The 19481-nt window shown below is 42.1% G+C and overlaps 1 protein-coding gene across 5 annotated transcripts in view; it reads right to left on the minus strand.

The window, feature by feature from the left end:
• ERC2 (ELKS/RAB6-interacting/CAST family member 2) overlaps positions 1-10746 on the minus strand; it is a 1123201-nt gene extending 1112455 nt beyond the window's left edge. For all 5 annotated transcript variants that reach the window (XR_008794491.1, XR_008794489.1, XR_008794490.1 and 2 more), the window contains exon 1: positions 10596-10746. The gene's annotated coding sequence lies outside the window, so the exon portion shown is untranslated. The remainder of the gene's footprint in view (positions 1-10595) is intronic.
• Positions 10747-19481: the final 8735 nt, after the last annotated feature.

The raw sequence follows: 19481 nt of genomic DNA on the forward strand, positions 1-19481 counted from the left end.
TTATAATCAGAGGCTACATGTTCTTCCCACCCCATTGTCTTCCTTGAGTGTCAGGCAGATGTGGGTTCAAGTTCTTACTCTGTCACATTAACTTTCAACAAGTTCTTCTGTTCATTCACCCATTCACCAAATAATTACAGAATATCTACTATGTGGCAAAAATTCTTCAAGACACCAAGGACATACCAACAGACAAACCCTCTTACGCTTATAGGGTTTATCAAATGCTTTGAGCCTCAGTTTCCTTTCTATGAAGCAGGAATAATATATTAACACTACTGTATAGGTAGTGTGGATGAGAGATATATAGTAACACATAGTAAAGGTTCAATAACTGGTTCCCTTTCTAGGACAGAATGCAATTTTTCATGAATCCCAACTAGAGAATAAGCTTTAAAAGGGGAGCTATAGGGGCCAGAGAGATAGTACTGCAAGTAGAGCATCTGTTTTGCACACAGCTGACTGGTGTTTGATTGCCAGCACCCCATATAGTCCTCTGAGCACTGGCAGGATTAATTCCTGAGTGCAGATCCAGAAGTAACCCATGAGCACTGTTGGGCATGGCCTGAACATACAGGAAGTTAGAAAAAAGAGAGAGAAAGAATGGAAGAGAGGAAGGAAGGAAGGAAGGAAGGAAGGAAGGAAGGAAGGAAGGAAGGAAGGAAGGAAGGAAGGAAGGAAGGAGCTATATGGGGAGAGGATGGAGAGACAGTACAGCAGCAAGGTGCTTGCCTTGCATGTAACCAGACCAGGTTCAATCCCTGGCATCCTATATGATCCATGAACACTGCCAGGAATGATTCCTGAGCATATAGCCAGGAATTAGCCCTGAGTACAGGCAGGTAAGGCCCCCAAACAAACAAGCAAACAAACAAAGAAAAGCATGGGATATTATTCAATATGTCTTCAATCTTTTTAAAAACATAAAACAAATGATATTGAGCATAAGTATCCCAATTTAAAGGATCTATTGGTACTGAGACCTACATGGACAGTTAATATAGATGTTTCCCTTAGCTTTTACATAAGCATAAGGGAAGGAGGAGTTACAAAGGAGAAGTTGGGCAGGCTTCATCCACGGTAATCTAGAAAACACTTTCAAAATAAGTTAGGAGCAGGAGTGACAGTACAGTGGGTAGGGCACTTGCCTTGCATGTGGCCGACCTGGGTTTGATTCCCAGCATGCCATATGGTCTCCCGAGCATAACTATGAGTAATTAATCAATGCAGAGCCAGGGGCAGCTCCCGAGCATTGACAGGTGTGGCCCCAAAACAACAATAATAAAAAGTTAAATTTAGCCATAATTTTTTAAATGATGTATCAGTATGTGTGTGTAGTGTGTGTGTGTGTGTGTGTGTGTGTGTGTGTGTGTGTGTGTGTGTCAGGGGTGGGGGACGGGAGGGAGCTGCATAAACAATCACAAACTCTTAATGGCTTAAACCAGAAAATACTAATTTCCCTGTCATATCTTATGTCCAAAGCCAATTGACTAGAAGTTCTGCCATTTGGTGACTTAGGGACTCAGGCAGATGGAGGCTCCTTCTAAGTATGTGTGTTGGAAACTTTCATCAGTAGAACGAAAGGAACACTCAACAGCCACCCCAGTGAAAATTAAATTTCTATTCTAGAATCACACAAGTCACTTTCAACATATGCCTGGAAAAAAGAAAAAGTGGCCATGGGGAGTATGAACAGTTTCTGACACAGATGATACTAAGACACAACCATCTGCGGAATAATGAAGAGATCTGTTGAGAGGATGTTCCAATAAAACATCTGGACAGGTTCTTAACAGCCAGGACCTAAGAGGGTGTGTAAGGATCATTTTAGAGGGGTGGCCTCAACATGAATATATCTCAGACAATAAAACTGTATCTCAAACCATCAGAGCAACTCTGCTTTTTTTCCCTAGAACCACACTAGTCCAAAATAAGTTTTTATGTAGGAAACAAGTTTCTACAGCTGAAAAAATCACTAATATAAACCAAAGCTTTATTTTACAGATCTAAAAAACAAACAGGGGGTAAAAAAGAGGCTTAGGAAATTAAAAGTTTTCTACCTCCCCCCGCCCCCAAAGAAAGCACTAAAATGTTTAGCAGATGGAGAAAGAGGTCAACTGACAGAATTTTTGTACCACTGTACCACCCTGACCTTCGTCGATTGTCGATTCATCGATTGCCTCGAGCAGGCCCCAGTAACGTCTCCTTCATCCTAGCCCTGAGATTATATTCAAGGCTTTTTAGGAGAATGAGACCCATCATTGTTACTGATATTTGGCATATTGGGTACGCCACGGGGAGTTTGCCAGACTCTGCCGTGTGGGCAGGCTACATTCGGTAGCCTGCCAGTTTGTCCAAAGTAGGAATGAGATAATAAGATGTCATAATAAGATGTCAGGCGGCCGGGACTTTTTTATAGTCTCTGGTCCCCTGGCGCCGTGTAATCCCATCAACGGTCAAGACTCAGAGACTATAAAAACCAGCTCCCGGAAGAGAACAGTGCAGTCTCCTGCCCCTGCGCCTGGCTGTCCTCGCCAGGGCCCCTTGGAGGGGAGCGGGTTGAGCTTTTCTCCCCACCCCGACCGGGGCTCCGGCAGCCAAAGACCTCCAGGACCAGCCACCACCATGCTGAGACCACCCTGACCTTACCAGAACTTTTGTACCACTGTACCACCCTGACCTTACCTGTCATCTCTGTCACTTTTAACTGACACAATGGAGCTAGATCCAGATCAAAATCATCATACAAGGTCTTCCAGGGTCCCATAGATGATGGAGATGATAAGAAGAAGGCCCTTATTGCACAAAATAATGATTCACACCCCAGCAGCAATTCTCTACATTACTCATTCCTTACTTCCTGGTAAATGTGAAGCCATTAGTAGAACTTAATACTAACCTTCAGGAGACTTTCGTTTTGTTCTCAGAAGATTACAGGTTAACAGTCAGCTATGATTTGCATTCAGTCAACCCCATTCTCTTCTCATGCTTCCAATTCTGCTTTGTGCCCAGATTTTCCTCCACTTTCATTAACAATAAAGCACTGGGTGTCAAGTACTTATGCCTCAAAAGTCTCTCAACTTCCAGTCTGTCTTTTTCAACTCATCTTATACTCATTAGCCCATGGAAAAACCTCAGACTTCTCAATCTGGAATCCAGATGCCTCCTCTATCTTACCCCAACCAATGTTTCCAACACTGTCTCTGCTATGGCACTTACCTGCTCGGCCCAAATTAGGGTGACAGACATGAGTCAAAATGACATAGTATTAAGTCTCTGCTCCTCCCTCTTATATTTGTGTGATCTTATACAAATACTTAATCTAAATTTCAATGTTCACATTTGCAAACATGAATGATAGCATCTATTTTGAGAAACCCTTATATATATATCAATGAGGATTGTATTTGCAGTAACACTTTCAACTATTTCTGACAGGTACAGTAACACAAAGCAATACATAACTAAGGACGTTCTCTGTTTTATGCAATCATAAAGGGGAGGGCAGTCTAGCCTAGTACAATGGCTCAACAATGTCATTAAGATCAAGATTCTTTCAATATCCATTTCCGAGTATTTTTTGGTGCTGGTGGGAAAGGTTGGTTGCAGAGGGGCATATGCAGTGCTAGTTGGTTGGTACTCCCAGCAGTGTCAGGGGTTGAAACAGGGGTCCTGCATGCACTCCAACTCTTTGAGTGAACCCAAATTTGCAATTGTTGATACATGATTTTTATCTTCACTGTTGTTGTTGGCTGCTGCTCCACCAGTACTGTACCCAAGTTCTCAACAGCAAGAACTGCAAGAAAAGGGCCAAAAGGGTTGGAGTGTAACAGCCATGTGAGTCCTGATTATTGAGTTTTCAAGAATGTCCCCATCCAACTATATCCACTTGTATCACACAAAACCTGTCTTGTGGCTGTCTAGGCTACAAGGATCTCTAGGAAAGTGAACTGGGAATATTCTTATCTCAAACAAAATAGAGGTTCTTTCAGTTAGAAAGGAGAGAATAAATATGACATAGGTGATGAGGAATTTCTACCCCAATATTAAATTAGATGCTTTAGGTAAAGTGCTAAACAGTATATCTAGCTCAAAAGTTAAATTGTATTTATAAGTATATGGTATTATGGTATTATTATTATTATTACCATTATTATTATTATGGAGCAATAGCACAGCAGGTAGGGCATTTGCCTTGCATATGACCAACCCAGGTTCGATTCCTCCACCCCTCTTGGAGAGCCCAGCAAGCTACTGAGAGTATCCTGCAAGCTCCCCATGGCATATTTGATATGCCAAAAACAGCAACAACAAGTCTCACAATGGAGACATTACTGGTGCCTGCTTGAACAATGGGACAACAGTGCTACAGTGCTACCATATTATTCACCTGGAAAAATGGAATAATTCATTATGTCCACATGTGCTCCTCACATTTTTTTTTTCAGTTGGAAGGTGATGTGGGCTTAGCTGTCACCTGGCTGTTCTTGGGGCTTATTTCAGGCTCTGTGCTTAAGGATGAATCCTGGTAAGAATAGGGAGATCATATGTACTGCTAGGGACTGAAGCCTAGTCAACTGCATACAAAGTATACAAGGTGAGTGCCTTATTTCTTTGTGCGATTGCTCTGGCCTCTCTCCTTACATTTCTATTACAGCAACTGCTCAATCTGCATCTCCAGCAGCACCTAAGAAAAATACCATGTTATCTAAAAAGTCTCTCCTCTCACCTACTTTTAATTCTAAGTTCCATGGTGGCAGGCACATCAAAGAAAACTCCTGGATTCCACCGATCCTTGTGCCTTGGAACACTAGGTTCTATCAGACAGTGCCTTGATCATTTGAATAATTAATATGTATATACTCATACCTGTTTTTGGAATCAAATATATGCAAGAGTGAAATCCGAGATTTATGTCATAAAGCTGGGGGGTAGAAGTTAGGAGATAAAGACTACAATTCCCAAGATGAGAAGAGAAAGTTAAAAAATTGCTGAATCACTTTATTTTTATATTTCATAGATGTCTATGCTATAGCTCATCAAATATTCCCTCCACTACCATAGGAAGAGTTTACTTTTATCCATGAACACTGGTCTTCACTATGGTACTTACTCTGTCCAAATTGTCTTCATTCTTAGCTCCAATAATTTTTCCATGAGAAGAGCATGTCCCAAACAACAAAAGGCCCAGAATACATGTGGACTAGACGCAGACAATCCTGCACCAAAAGTGAAAGAACACTCCAAGGAACACAGCTTAGATTAATCAAATCATAGTCAACCTGGAGGCCACGAGTGTGAGACTAAATTCTAGTTGTTCTAAGTCAAGGAGTTTTGTTATGAAGCAACGTTGACTACCTTATCTTTTACCATTTGAAATATTTTAGCATTAATATTTGTACATACTTATTCATTTGTACAATTTACTTACATAAGAAAACAGGTTAACATCAGGTAAATGGCTAATATCCAAGATATATAAAGAACTTACAGAGATTGAAACAAATGATAATCCCATCCAAAAAATGGGAAAAGGAGATAAACAGATACTTCCTTAAAGAGGGCATGCAGCTGGCCAGTAGGCATATGAAAGAGCCCTCATCACCAATTGTCAGGGAATTGTAAATCAAAATGCAATGAGATGTCTTCACCCACCAGGAAGAATAGCATATAGCATATATTAAAAGACTGCAAACAGCCATTGTTAGCAGAGATATGATTAAAAAAAAAAAGGAACTCTCATTCAGTGTGGTTCAGTCTCTACAAAAAACAGCATGGACAGTTTTTTAAAAAGTAAAACTAGAGCTTTTATATGACCTCATAATTCCACGTTTGGGCATCTACCACAAGAATTAAAAAAAAACATGAACTCAAAAAGATATATGTACATCTATGTTCATTACAGAACTAAGTATAATAGCCAGGATATGGAAACCCAAATGTCCATTGACAGGTGAATGAATAAAGAAGTTTTGGTATATATATACATACATATACATATAATGAAATATTATACATCTATAAAAAAGTGAAATTGCTGTTTGGAGAGAAGTGGAGGGTATCATATTAAGTGAAAAAAGGAGTACAAATACTGGATGGTCTCACTCATCTGTGATATACAGAGATATACAAGGAAATAGATGCTATCAAATGATGACAAATCTTTGACCTTTGACTACAAAATTGAGTTTTCAAAGCTGTGGAGTGAATGGAGAAGAAAAAGAGGTGGACTAAAAGTGACTTAAACAGAGTAGTGGAGGGTGTTAGGCACTTTGATGATAGCAAAGGTACAGTAACTGTTTACATCAAAATCATAAACGTGAACACTATTGTAACCATGTTACCTAAACTACAAAAAAAAATCTATTCAATAAATAAATAAATAAATAAATAAATAAAAGGGCCAGAGAGATAGAACAGAGAGTAAGGTATTTGGCTTGCATGCATCAACCCTGGTTGGATCCCTGGTATCCCATACTGCAGTCTGAGTCCTGCCAGGAGTGATCCTTGAGTACAGGGCCAGGAATAAGTCCTGAGTACAGCTAGGAGTACTATCCTCTCAAATAAATACATAAACCCTCTAACAAAAAATAAAATAAAGAAAGAACAGGCTAAAGAATCTCCACATTTGGTATGCCTGATTTTTATCATTGAATTAACTATTTTACATTTATAAGACTTAAATTATCATCAATGAGAGTGTTTTTCTATTTTCAATTTGTTTTTCTAACTTTGTAAAGTAAGTAAATCATAACAAATATCAAAGAGTAAATACTGCTGAAACCAAACTATCAGCTAGCAAGTAGACCATACAATACAGGCAAACTATCCACTTCTTAGCTGATTAAAAAAAAGGGGGGTGGTTAAAACATATGTCATAGCAAACTATGCACAAAGTTCAATCTACATAATTAAATCTTTGTAGCTAAAGACCAGAGTGAATTTGTAGACTAAACATTATCACCTAAAACATTAAAGACATTTTTATGATTTATGTCTTGTGAATTTTCCAACATAATAAAACAAGAGAGCCATATTACTTTAATAGGATACCTCTAAATACAATTTATTTAATCATTGATGAAAAAGAATCTTTTTGGTCTGTGAAAGAGAATGTAAAATTCTAATCTTTTAGGGAAAAAAATATATCCAATTGAGTGCCAAGAGCATGAAATTCCATCAGTGAGGCTCTAGAGTCAATTCCCATAATGAAAGAAAAAAAAAAGGAAAATATGAATGTTAAGAGCACGTATTCAACAATGACCTATTCAAACCTCCAACTGGAAATTTAAAGTATGAAGAACAATTGAAGAGCATTGATTATTTGGATTTAACATTTTTTTAAAGTATATGCTCTTGAAATTTAATTTAAATTTTTAAAAATCAATTTAAAAATAAAATTTTAAAACTTAATTTTTTATTTTAAAAAATAGTTCACAATATTTTATTTCATTTAGTATTCAAACACCAATCCCACCACCATTACGCCTTCCCACCATCATATTTTGAATGTTTCTATCCTGAACCCCAACACCTGACCCAAAGCAGAACCGAAATAATTTACTTTGTATTGTTTGTTATGAAAAACTGCTGAAAATGCTCCAAAAAACGTTTACTTAGAGGAAGACTGTGAAGATTGTTGTATTTCACCCAGGAGCCATTAAGCAATTCTATAAGAGATCACTAACAAGTTGCTAAAGGTTGAGCCTTGTTTGCTTATATATACATATATATTTTACAGATACATATGTGTGTATATATATGTACATGTCTGTATACATATGTGTGTATACGCATATATACACACATGTACATACACTCATATATATGTACCTATAAAAAATGTATATTTCTCTCTAAGATTTGTTGCCTCCTACTTTAAACCCCATCTTTTTTAAAATTTAAAATATTCAGGAGCTAGCTTGATTCTTAGGGGTCATTCCTGGTGGTGCTTGGGGACCATTAGGTACTGGGGATCAAATCCAGGACTTGCATGAAAAGCATGCCTTCTGGCCGCTGTCAAGCTATTTCTCCAGTCTTGCTTTAATTTCTCTTAAGTCATCATAAGTTGTAACTGAGCCAAAATTAAACTGCTAGAAATATATAATACATAAAGTTATTAAGTTTACATGTTGGTAGAAGCAATAGCCTTCAAAGCAAGACAAAAAGAACAGTGCAAAGACCACCAACCTATGGGGCACTCAACCTATCCGCAGAATGGGCCCTCGATGTGCTGGGAGAGACCTACTTGAGTCTTAGACACCTGAAGACCACATAGCCAAAATTTGAATTCAAAGCCATGGCTAAGTCATGAGGTCTGGATCAGATAAACTGAACTCAATTTCTCACTCTCACACTAAACGATAGCAAGATATTTAATTCCTTTTAGTTCCCACCACTATAATTTGAATAAACTACTCACACCTATCTCATGTGGGTTCTGCAAGCTTTAAAAAAGAAAGTGCAAGTATTCTAGCACATGAGTAATAACAATAGTAATAGAAGTATTAATAATACTATCCTGTTAGACCTGAAGACCATCCTAGTTTCTGTCCTCTAGCTCACAGCTGTTCATGAGGGGCTGAGTGTACAGATTCATATTCAAGTCCTTCTCTGATTCAAGCAGAAAAATTCTACTGAATTCTAGGAGTACAGTTAGGAAAATACGCCTTTTTACAAGGCACAGAAAGGAGAATGATCTGGTCCTTCTGCCCACAATCCAGCCACCCATGAAAGTCTTGCTTTCCCTTGCCAAGCTTCCCGCACTCTCCATTCCTCCCACCCAACCATGCAAGGTTTCCATTATAACATAGAAGCACACCAATAAGATGGTTTGTCTTAAAAGCAAACTCGCTTTCATGACAAACTCTTTTACCCTCTTTAAGGGATCAGGCTTGACCCCACAGCCACCTCCAAACTGATACCCAGCAATAGTGAATAAGGCAATTCTCACTTCCGGAGTTGCCTTAAACTGTCAGCACTAAGAGTCCCTTCTGTTTGTGGCACTCCTAACAAAGTGTGCTTGCCTGCCTACAAATTCATCCAAGAGAGCCAAAAACCAAGTACTGAGAAACATTGTGACTTTACAAGGACAAGAGTAGCCATTGGAGAGAAAGTGCCACACCCTTTTCCAGATAGTTCAACAGTGCCAAACATCTCTAAAGGGAGTCTGTGATTTTAGAGCAATCAGTGGGCACGTCTGAGCCCCAACACCCTCACCACCCTACCGCCTTTTCAATCTTTACACAAATTCATTTCATACTTATGTTTAAGCCCATTGCTTCCAGTAGCCCCCCAACCGCTATAATAAAGGGGAAAGGGAGTGGGGACGACCACATGTCAAGCATACTTGCTTCTAGGCCCATTTCCAAAGAGTTCTCTTTCTGCTTGTCTGACGCTCACAGCTGGAACCTCATACCTGGTGGAAATCTATGGTTCCAGCAGAACCACCGATTTAAAAAGCCAACCAGGAAACTAACCATGACAAGTGGGCGCTGCCCGCCTCTCCTGAGCATTGATTGGCTCTTGGGGTACCACCGGTCCCCGTTCTGCCCACATAAGTGGCAGGTGTAACTGTCAATCACACCAGGAACTGACAATTCACCGCTCCCGGAGTAAATTGCTTTTCTTACAGCAAAGGCAGGTAACCGCCTAAAATCGATCCGCTCGTAAGAGCGTGGACCCTCCCTCTCAGGCAAGAACAGAGACCCCCGTAAGTACAAAATTAATAAGGCAGGGCCTATCCGAGAGTTCTATGAGCACTGTTTTATTATCCAGCACCAAAGCAGCCCTTAATCTTCACTGTCCTAAGATGATCTTACAAAGGTTCTGAGAGTAATTTTTTTTAAGATGAAAGGAAAAGAAATGGGGGTAACCCTCTAAGTACCCCTTTTCTCATATAATTCGCGGATAAAGAGGGGGAGGCAGGGACTGTCATTCCGTTTAATTTCACATCGTATTCGTTTTCATACACTACGACCCTCCTCCCCAACCCCTCCCCAATAAATCCGGCTTCATTTTTTCCCTGACAGGAATTAAAGAAAAAGAATATTTTATATATATATATATATATATATATATATATATATAAATCACTCTCCCCTTGGAGCCCACGGAGGCGCCCGGCACCCCACCCCCTGGGCGAGGGCTCCACCTTTCTCCACTTTGTTCTGCATGGGGTTCCCCGAGTACCCCCCCTGCAGCCCCCCGAAGCAAGAGGCGGGAGGAAACAGGCGAAAGAGGGGGAGCCGGGGGTGCAGAGGCGCTGGGCAGCGAGGGTGGCCGCCGGCGAGGGACTGCAGGAGGTGGCCGGGGCGGCCGGGGCGAGCGAGCGGCGCCCGCGCGCTGCTGGAAGCCGTGCACTTGTTCCGATCCGGGGGTTTCTCCACGAAGGCAAATCCGCCCTTAGGCCGCCCCGTCCTTTGCCTCGCCCCAGAAAGCCCCGCCGGAGGCGGATGCTTCGCCCCTCGGCTCCCCCCGATAACGCATTGCAGCTCCCCACGAGCGAGGAGCACCCGGCACGAGGGATGCCTGGGCACCGGCGCCGGGAGGCAGCGGGAGTGCCCGGCGGCTCGGGCCCGCCGTCGGCGTCTCACCTTTGCGATGCTCGCCCCGGGGCCGTCCCACATGGATTTTTACAACCTCGCGTCGCCTTGGCCCCGGGCGGGCGGGCGGCCGAGAGGAGCCGGAGCCGGCGCCGGCGCCGGAGCCCGAGCGAGCCGGAGCGGGAGGCGGAGGCGGAGGAGGCGGAGGAGCCGGGCTGCGAGGGAGGAGGAGGAGGAGAGGAGAAGGAGGAGGAGGAGGAGGAGGAGGAGGAGGAGGAGGAGGCTCGGCTCCCAGCCGGGCCGAGCGCGGGCCGGGCGGGGCTGACGGCCGAGGGGGCGGCGCCCGCCGCAGTCCCGAGACGCGCGCTCGCGCCGCGCCACCGGCAGCCCCGCGCTCCGCCGGCCCCCGCCCCGCGGCTCTGCGCGCTCGGCGCGGCCCTGACTCACATTCCCAGCATTCCCGAGGAGCCGCTGCGGGGGCCGGGGCTGCCTCCCCACCCGGGTGCCTCCGCGGGGGGCAGCCGAGAGCGCCGGGCCGGGCCGGGCGGAGCGCGAGGGTCCTCGAAGCGCCTACTCCAGGGAGCCCCCTCCACCTGCCCCCTACGACCCTTCCTGGGACTCACTTTGCAGAGCCGACAGGCTATCCTGAGACTTGCCCGGGGCTGGGGCGACAGTGGCAGAGATGGTACTTGGTGGAGGGTGCCCAACTGTCTTGCAAGTTGAGTGAGCATCATTTAGAGTGCAGGTCTCCTGGCAATCACCCGTTGGCTTAATCTTTAGGGGGAGTGAAGGGTCTTTATGGGTCTTGCTTTTAAATTGTTGTTGTTGTTGTTGTTGTTCCCCTGGGGGGGGAAGATGAGTATGAAGAACCAAGGAAGCAAGGGGGGAAATATCATCATCATCATCATCATCAATCATCATCATCATCATCATCATCATCATCATCATCATCATCATCATCCCTTGTTTATGGACTGTCCTGCCTCTGCCCTGCAAGGTATACACCTCATCCCATCTGAGGGAGAAAGATGCTGCGTGCGTCCATTCCCACGCGTACTTCAGGGTGCAAAAGGATTTGGACACGTTTCTCGTTGGCAAAAGCTTCCACCCAGTCAGTCAGTAGTCCCCCCAAATCAGTTTCCCTCACTTTCTGCAAGCGAGAGGCCTCAGAAACGGCAAAAGGATGTCCGGATTTGCTTTCTCCCATCAAGGAAATCACATCCATGGAGCGTGATTTCCTTCCCATCACCAGGAGTCGGCTGGCGTCCTGGGGCTGGGAAGTTCACTGAAAGGAATCAGATCCAGACCCTTGGACCGTGTGCTTGAGCAGAGTTCTGCCTGGGGGCTCCTCCACCGCCCCCCCCCCCGCCACGCCCTCCCCCGGACTCAGAGAGTGGAAGGCTTCTCACAGGAGCAAGCCTTCCAGTTTCAACCCAAGGACGCCTGTTCTTCTGTCTTCCTGTACACCTCTGGTGCTAAAGGTTTTGCACAAACACAGTCCCCTGCTGCCTCTTTGTCCTCAGCCTTTTCTTTCCCTCTGTTGCCAAGAGATCAGCATCCTTTTTGTTGACCTGGATGCTCCAGAGATAAAGCCAAGCAATACCTGTTGTGTTGAGTTACCTATGTACAATCTTGACGGTCTGCTGAAAAGATGGTTTTCTGTAAGAAATCCTTGTCAAGAATTCCTAAAACCCCGTATCTTTTGAAATGTGCCAGACAGTGCCTGAGTACAATCTATTTCTATTTCACAGCACTTGGATTTTATCAGCTACTTGAACAAAGGCTCTGTAAGATGTCTGTGTTCCAGGAAGGTCAGGTGAAGTGCCCAGATAAGAGAGTATTTAAATCTATACCTAAGATTCACTATCCTTGACTTTATCCACTTAAACTTCATGGGGACAATTTCTTGTTTGTTTGTTTTGAGGTCATATCCAGCGGTGCTCAGAGCTTCCTCCTGGCAGACTTGAGAAACTATATGAAGTGCCTGGAATGGAACCTAGGTCAGTCACATGCAAGGCAAGCACCCTACCAACTGAACTATCATTTGAGCCCCGCTTATAATACATTTTGTTCTAGAAAGAAGATCTATGATCTTGAACTGACCGTTAAGAATAATCACTTTGTTTTGGAGAACCTCCCCACACACACACACACCAGTGTTCAGGGGATCCAGAGGCTACTCCCTGATATACTCAATCCCTCACCAACTGGAGAGGCTTGGTACATAAGATCTAGAATTCTGTTTAGGACAATTCAATTTTTGGATACTAGCTTAGTACCCACGTTCGCGGTAGCAAGTTGTTAGACATCTGAGTTTTCTAGGTCATTGGGAATCTTGATTCTGCCCATCTGGCTATTTATTATCCTCACTGAAGACTAACTTCCCTGGCACATTTTTCCCCCCACGCTCATAGGTACTCATGGCTTATTCCTGTATCTGTGCTCAGGGATCATTCCTGGCAGTGAAGGAGAATCATACATAGTGCCAGCGACAGATCCTTGGTTGGCTTTGGTATGAGAGTGCCCTACCTGCTGTACTATCTCTCTGGTGTTATATAGCAGTCTTTGGCATCATGACTTTAGGTGCCTTCATTCTGGTTTGGGGTATTATTTGATACCAGCTGAGTGACTCATTCTTATGTCCCAGCTTCTAAATGGGTGAGTGCCTGCAATGCTTCATGATAATCAATCCAGAGGCAGTTGTTCATGAAATATCTCCCCTTCTGTATCAGGTTTGTCCATCATAAGAAGTACTTTAATTGCCCATTTTATTTTCTGACTACCTTAGACATTGCCCAGTACTTAAGAGCAAGGGCTTTGAATTCACAGGAATTATATAGTGTAGCTGCTCAGTAATTGTTGAATAACATTTGAATGAGAGAGTGAGAAAACATAGTTACATATACTATATATGTGTGTGTACACACACATACACACACAATGTGTATTTGTTTTTACGCCACACCTAGTTGTGCTCCGGGACCATATGCAGTGCCAGCTATCTGCAGGCAAGTTCCCTGCCCACTGTATTATCTCTCTAACCTCAAAATGTGTATTATACATGATATACTGGGTAGGTGAGGGCCTGAAATGCTGACTCTGGAGGCAAGCTTCAGACTCTTTTGTTCAGTTTTAAGATTTTTCAGATAAGAATGTAAGTCCCAGAAAAGGTACAGATTTTTAACTAAGACTCTTGGAACTTCCTATTCTTCCAAGTCCCTTTCTATTTAAAGTTCTTAGTCTTGGCTCAGGGAGATGATTCAAGGGTTTGGAACACATGCCAGGCATACGAAAGGCCTTAAATTCCATCCCTGAAAGCATATGACCCAGTACCGCTGGGTTGTAGCAATGTTGCATCTTGTTGAATCGTCCTAAACAGAATTCTAGATTTTATGTACCAAATATCATCATTTATGTAGGTGCTTAACCCCAAACCTAGAAGCATCCTATTCTTTCCTTAATTTATATCAAGGAAACATATACATTCCATCATCCAGTTCTGCCAACTTCAACCAATGCCATACCAGAAGCTAAAGAAAAAGAAGAAGAATGTCCTTTCCTGCATATGTTTCTCAACCAAGCAGAAAAAAACATTCAACAATAAAAAATCACGAATTTAAATATATATGATAAATATATAAATGATAAATTAAAATGACATGATACTATACTTAAAACAGCATGGTAGCAGAACAAAAACAGGAAAATGAGCATCTACACTATATATATTATACGTATATACACACATATACCCACCTTGGGGAGAGGGAGGTGAGTACACTACTGAATGTGTGTGGTTTGGAATCATGTGCATGAAAAAACATCATTAATAGTATTGTAAACCATGGAAACTCAGTCAAATGAAAAGCATACAAAATTAAATAAACTGGGAGTATGAGGAAGAATGACAGATGCAGTCAGTAATCTGGGGTTTGGGCACCTGAATGGATAGTATCATTCATATGAATAGAAATTAATTCATGATAAAAGTTCTCAACAAAATGGAAGTTGAAGGAACTTTCCTCGATATAGACAAAGCCATCTATTATAAGCCCACAGCAAGCATTATCCTCAATGGAGAAAAAACAAAAAAAAACCTTCCCTCTAAGATCAGGCACAAGACAAGGTTGCCAAATCTTACCATTTCTGTTCAATATTGTTCAATATAGTGCTGGAGGTACTTGACATAGCGTTAGTCAAGAAAAATATATCAAAGGTATCCAGATAGTAAAGAAAGCTGTCAAGCTCTCATTATTTGAAAATGACATGATACTATACTTAGAGAATCCTAAAGACTCTACCAATAAACCCCTAGAAGCAATAGATTTATATAGAAGAGTTGCAGGTTGCAAAATCAATATCCAGAAGTCCATGGCTTTCCTATATAGAAATAATGAAAGAGAAAAAGAGAGGTTAAAAAATAATCCCTGGGGCTGGAGAGATAGCACAGCAGGTAGGGCATTTGCCTTGCACGCGGCCAACCCGGGTTCGACTCCCAGCATCCCATATGGTCCCCTGAGCACTGCCAGGAGTAACTCCTAAGTGCAGAGCCAGGAGTAGCCTTTGTGCATCACTGGGTGTGACCCAGAAAGCAAAAAAAAAAAAAAATCACAATCACAATTGTTCCTCAGAAAATCAGGTATCTCAGAATTAGCTTAAGTAACGAGGTAAAGTACCTGTATAAAGAAAACTACAAAACACTACCTCAAGAAATAAAAGAGGACATGAGGAAATGGAGACACATCCCCTGCTAATGGATTGGGAGAATTAACATTGTCAAAATAGCAATACTCCCAAAGCATTATATAGAGTCAATGTGATCTCTATAAGGATACCATAACCATAACTACTTTCAAAAAATAGACCAAGCACTAGTGAAATTTATATGAAACAATAAACCCCTATGAATAGCCAAAGAAATCCTTCGGGAAAAGATGAGAGGCATCACCTTCCCCATCTTTAAACTGTACTACAAAATTAAAACAGCATGGTAGCAGAACAAAAACAGACCTGCAGACCAATGGGAAAAATAATATCCAAGGACAGGATAAATGTAATATTTTGTATGTTATGTAATTCTATGTAATAAATTATTGTGAATCTTATAAAAATAAAATAAATTATTTTTAAATGTGGGGTTTAATACTGTATACATGAAACCGCGCGACATCAGAACATCTTTTATGACATCTTATTATCTCATTCCTACTTTGGACAAACTTGCAGGCTATCGAATGTAGCCTTCCCGCAGGCAAAGTCTGGCAAACTCCCCGTGGCATACCAAATATGCCAAATACCAGTAACAATGATGGGTCTCATTCTCCTATAGAGCCTTGAATATAATCTCAAGGTTAGGATGAAAGAGACGTTACTGGGGCCTGCTCGAGGCAATCGACGAATAACAGGATGATGAAATGAAATGAAATGAAACATGAAACCTACATACTACTATAAACCATTATTACAGCATTTCAATTTAAAAAAATCTTAGCGTCCAACTAATTGACCTTTTAGTACCACTATCACCATATTGATTAAATTAGAAATAATTGTTGGCCCTTAGAAAGCCACCCTATTGACTCAGTCGAACAACACAAGCCAATTATCTTTGCCAGGAATGTTTTAAAATCTTTGAAGCCTTAAGCATAACATATCAAAATCCAACACACTCAAAATAGAGACCTTTTTCTCCCCCTGTGGGAAATTTTTAATAGTTTCTTTTTAACTGCTTTTAACATTATTTGACTGAATCATTTTATTCACTTCTGGCTATCATTTTTCCATAATCACATGTGTAATCAGGAATTACTGGAAGAAAATCTGTCCAACAATTGATTTCAAGTGAAAGACATGTTTGTTATATGAAAAATAATTATGTTTTATAGACATTTACAATTAAAACATTTATTTATTCACCGCTTACACTTCTTTCGGTAAATTCATAATCTCAAGGCAGGGTATGGGCTGGAGCGATAGCACAGAGGGTAGGGTGTTAGCCTTGCAAGCGGCCAACATGGCCAACCCAAGTTCGATTCCTCTGCCCCTCTCGGAGAGCCCGGCAAGCTACCGAGAGTATCTCGCCCCCACGGCAAAGCCTGGCAAGCTTCCCATGATGTATTTGATATGCCAAACACAGTAACAACAAAGTCTCATGATGGAGACGTTACTGGGTCCGCTCGAGAAAATTGATGAACAACGGGAGAACAGTGACAGTGACAAGTCAGGGCTTACATGAATGTTGTTTAAACGTTCACATAATGTAAAATTGCATCTTTTTTCAGTTCCTTGGTTTCCAGTTATTTTCCAGCTCCATATTTCTAACCATTCGTGAAATCTGGCCACCTTTATGGCCTTTGATTGTGTGAGAGGCCCCTGTGATCTTCCATCAAATACATATCTTTTCTCTTCTTGTCTCAGGTAGTTTGAGCTTTCCTTCCTTGCAGGCAAAAGTACTGCCCAAATTGGAAGATCAGACAAAACCCTTCCCTCCAGTTCATGAGAATCCAATGATTTAATCAGGTTCCCAGTGACCAAGTTGCCCAAAGAAAATGAACCTGGGAAAGTCTCAAAAGTGAATACTATTACAGTCATCGGGGATTCCTGTTTCTGGAAGGACATGGCAGAGAGCCATACGAAGTCCTGAGCCTGGGGCTGTGTCTGTTGCTGTATGTTTTCCATGAGCTGCTGCACGGTGCTTAGGCATCCTCTTCCTCCCACATTCACTGACTTGGCTATTTAAAGATAATTCATTAGCACATTTTAAATTAAGCCAGAAACTGTAAAGTTAAAAGGACATTTTAACATGCCCAGTTTTCAAGAACAGTTTTGAGGTGGAAAAAGCCCCTTTGGAAACCACCAAGGAAAGCAATAAACCCATATGCAGGTTTCTAAGATGTACGTTCACCTGTTCTGATTGGCCTCATACAAATCTTGACCCCCTAACCAGGACTTGTGCTTTTACTACTAAATTAGTTGTATTCAAATACGACTGTTTTCCTTCTAAAAGCTGACGATGGCCCAGGGAAAGAGTAGAAAGAACTGGAGAAAATGCCTTACAAGGCCCCAAGTTCAATTCCTACACCACATGACTCTCTGGGTACATCAGCAGTTGACCTTGGTGTTCCCCAGAATCACTGCCCCTAAGTAGCATCACATAGTCATGACCAAGCATTGAGCAACCCTGTATAGTTAGGGCCACAGAGATAGTACTGTGGGTAAAACTGACCCAACTTAATCATCAGCACTCCATATGTTTCCCTGAACACTGCCAAGAGTAATCCCTAAGCACAGAGTCAGGCATAAGTTTTGAGAACTTCCAATGTTGCCCCCAAACAAAATGAAAAAAAAAACTGTACAGTTGGCAGAGTGCCCATGGAGTGTCCCCCAGACCCTATGGAAGGCATTGAGAAAACCCCCACACCCACCAAAATGTTCAAGGCATTAATGGAGAGTTGAGTTATTCTAAAAACCCATGTAAAGCTCTTATCCTGAATCTTCTCTATAATTCTATCCATGCCGATGCTAAAAGAACCCATGAAGAATATTAAGTTGGGTCCAGAGCAATAGTACAGTGGGTAGGGAATTTGCCTTGCAGGTAGCAGACCCAGATTCAATTCCTGGCACTCCATATGGTCCCCCTCTTCTGTCAGGAGTAAGCCCTGAGCACTGTCCAATGTGGTCCAAAAACAAAAACAAAAATTAAGCAAGTAAGTTAATGGTATTCATTACCTGAGAGAAAAAAACAAAAGTGGGAGAAGGGTTTTGGAATATAAAAGATTTTGGAAATATCAGTAACACATCAAATATCTTTTTTCTCAGTTTTCTTTCACAGTGGCAAACAGCTTTTCTTTTTTTGGGGGGAGGGGTGGTCAGAACCAGTGATGTTCAGGGTTACTCCTGGCTCTGCACTCTGGATTTACTCCTGATGGTGCTAGGGGGACCATATGGGATGCCAGAGATTAGACCTGGGTGTGCCTTGTGCAAGGCAAAAACCCTAACAGCTGTACTATCACTCAGGCCTCTCAAATGTCATTTAATATTTGTGTGTCTTCAGGGACTGGAAAAATACTGCCATGGCTAAAATGATTTCCTAGTGTGAATCCAACCTGGGTTCCAAGCCTAGCTCCCCCAATGTTGTCCTGAGTCCTTACGGGGGTGATCCCTGAGCCCAGAGCCAGGAATAAACCCCAAACGCCACCAGATGTGACCCCAAAACAAAACAAAAACATGTATTTAGACATGTTACTGTGGAATTAAGTTTCCTTCTCTGTAAAATGGGAGTAGTTTACAATTCATTCTTAATATGACTGTGATGAGAATAAAATGAAATCATCCATGTAAAGCTCTTAAATCACTCAAGAATTACGGTTTTTGGTGTGCCCATATTGTGATCAAGTTATGGAAAAGAAAAGAAAATTTACATGTAACAGTCTCTGAAGATTTAAATGATCTGTGAAACTCCATGAACAATGGGCAAGACTCTGGAGAGAGTGTGTAGCAGGTAGGGCACTTGCCTTGCATATGGCCAACCTAGAATTAATCCCCAATATTCCATATTGTTGCCCAAGCCCTACCAAGAGTGAGCCCTGATAACAGAGTCAGGAGTAAATCCTGAACATTACAAGGTAAGACCCTCCCACCCCCCCAAAAAAAAAATTACCAGGACTAGGAAGGGACAGGTCGATTACTAGCTTTGGAGAAAAAATAATTAAGGAAGTATCAGAATTTCATTAATCGAGGTAAATCATATGAGGTGTGTGTGTGTGTGTGGGTGGGTGTGTGTGTGTGTGGGTGCTCGCATGTGCGCGCACACACACACGTGTATCCAGAACATGAACCGGGTGCTTATTTTTGCAAATAAGTTTTCTTGGAGCTTATGAGGAACAAAGGAATTAAACAAGAAAATGGAGAAAAATGAGCTGGAACCTCAATTATAGG

This window comes from Sorex fumeus, unplaced genomic scaffold, assembly GCF_029834395.1.
Source record: "Sorex fumeus unplaced genomic scaffold, SorFum_2.1 ptg000072l, whole genome shotgun sequence".
NCBI lineage: Eukaryota > Metazoa > Chordata > Mammalia > Eulipotyphla > Soricidae > Sorex > Sorex fumeus.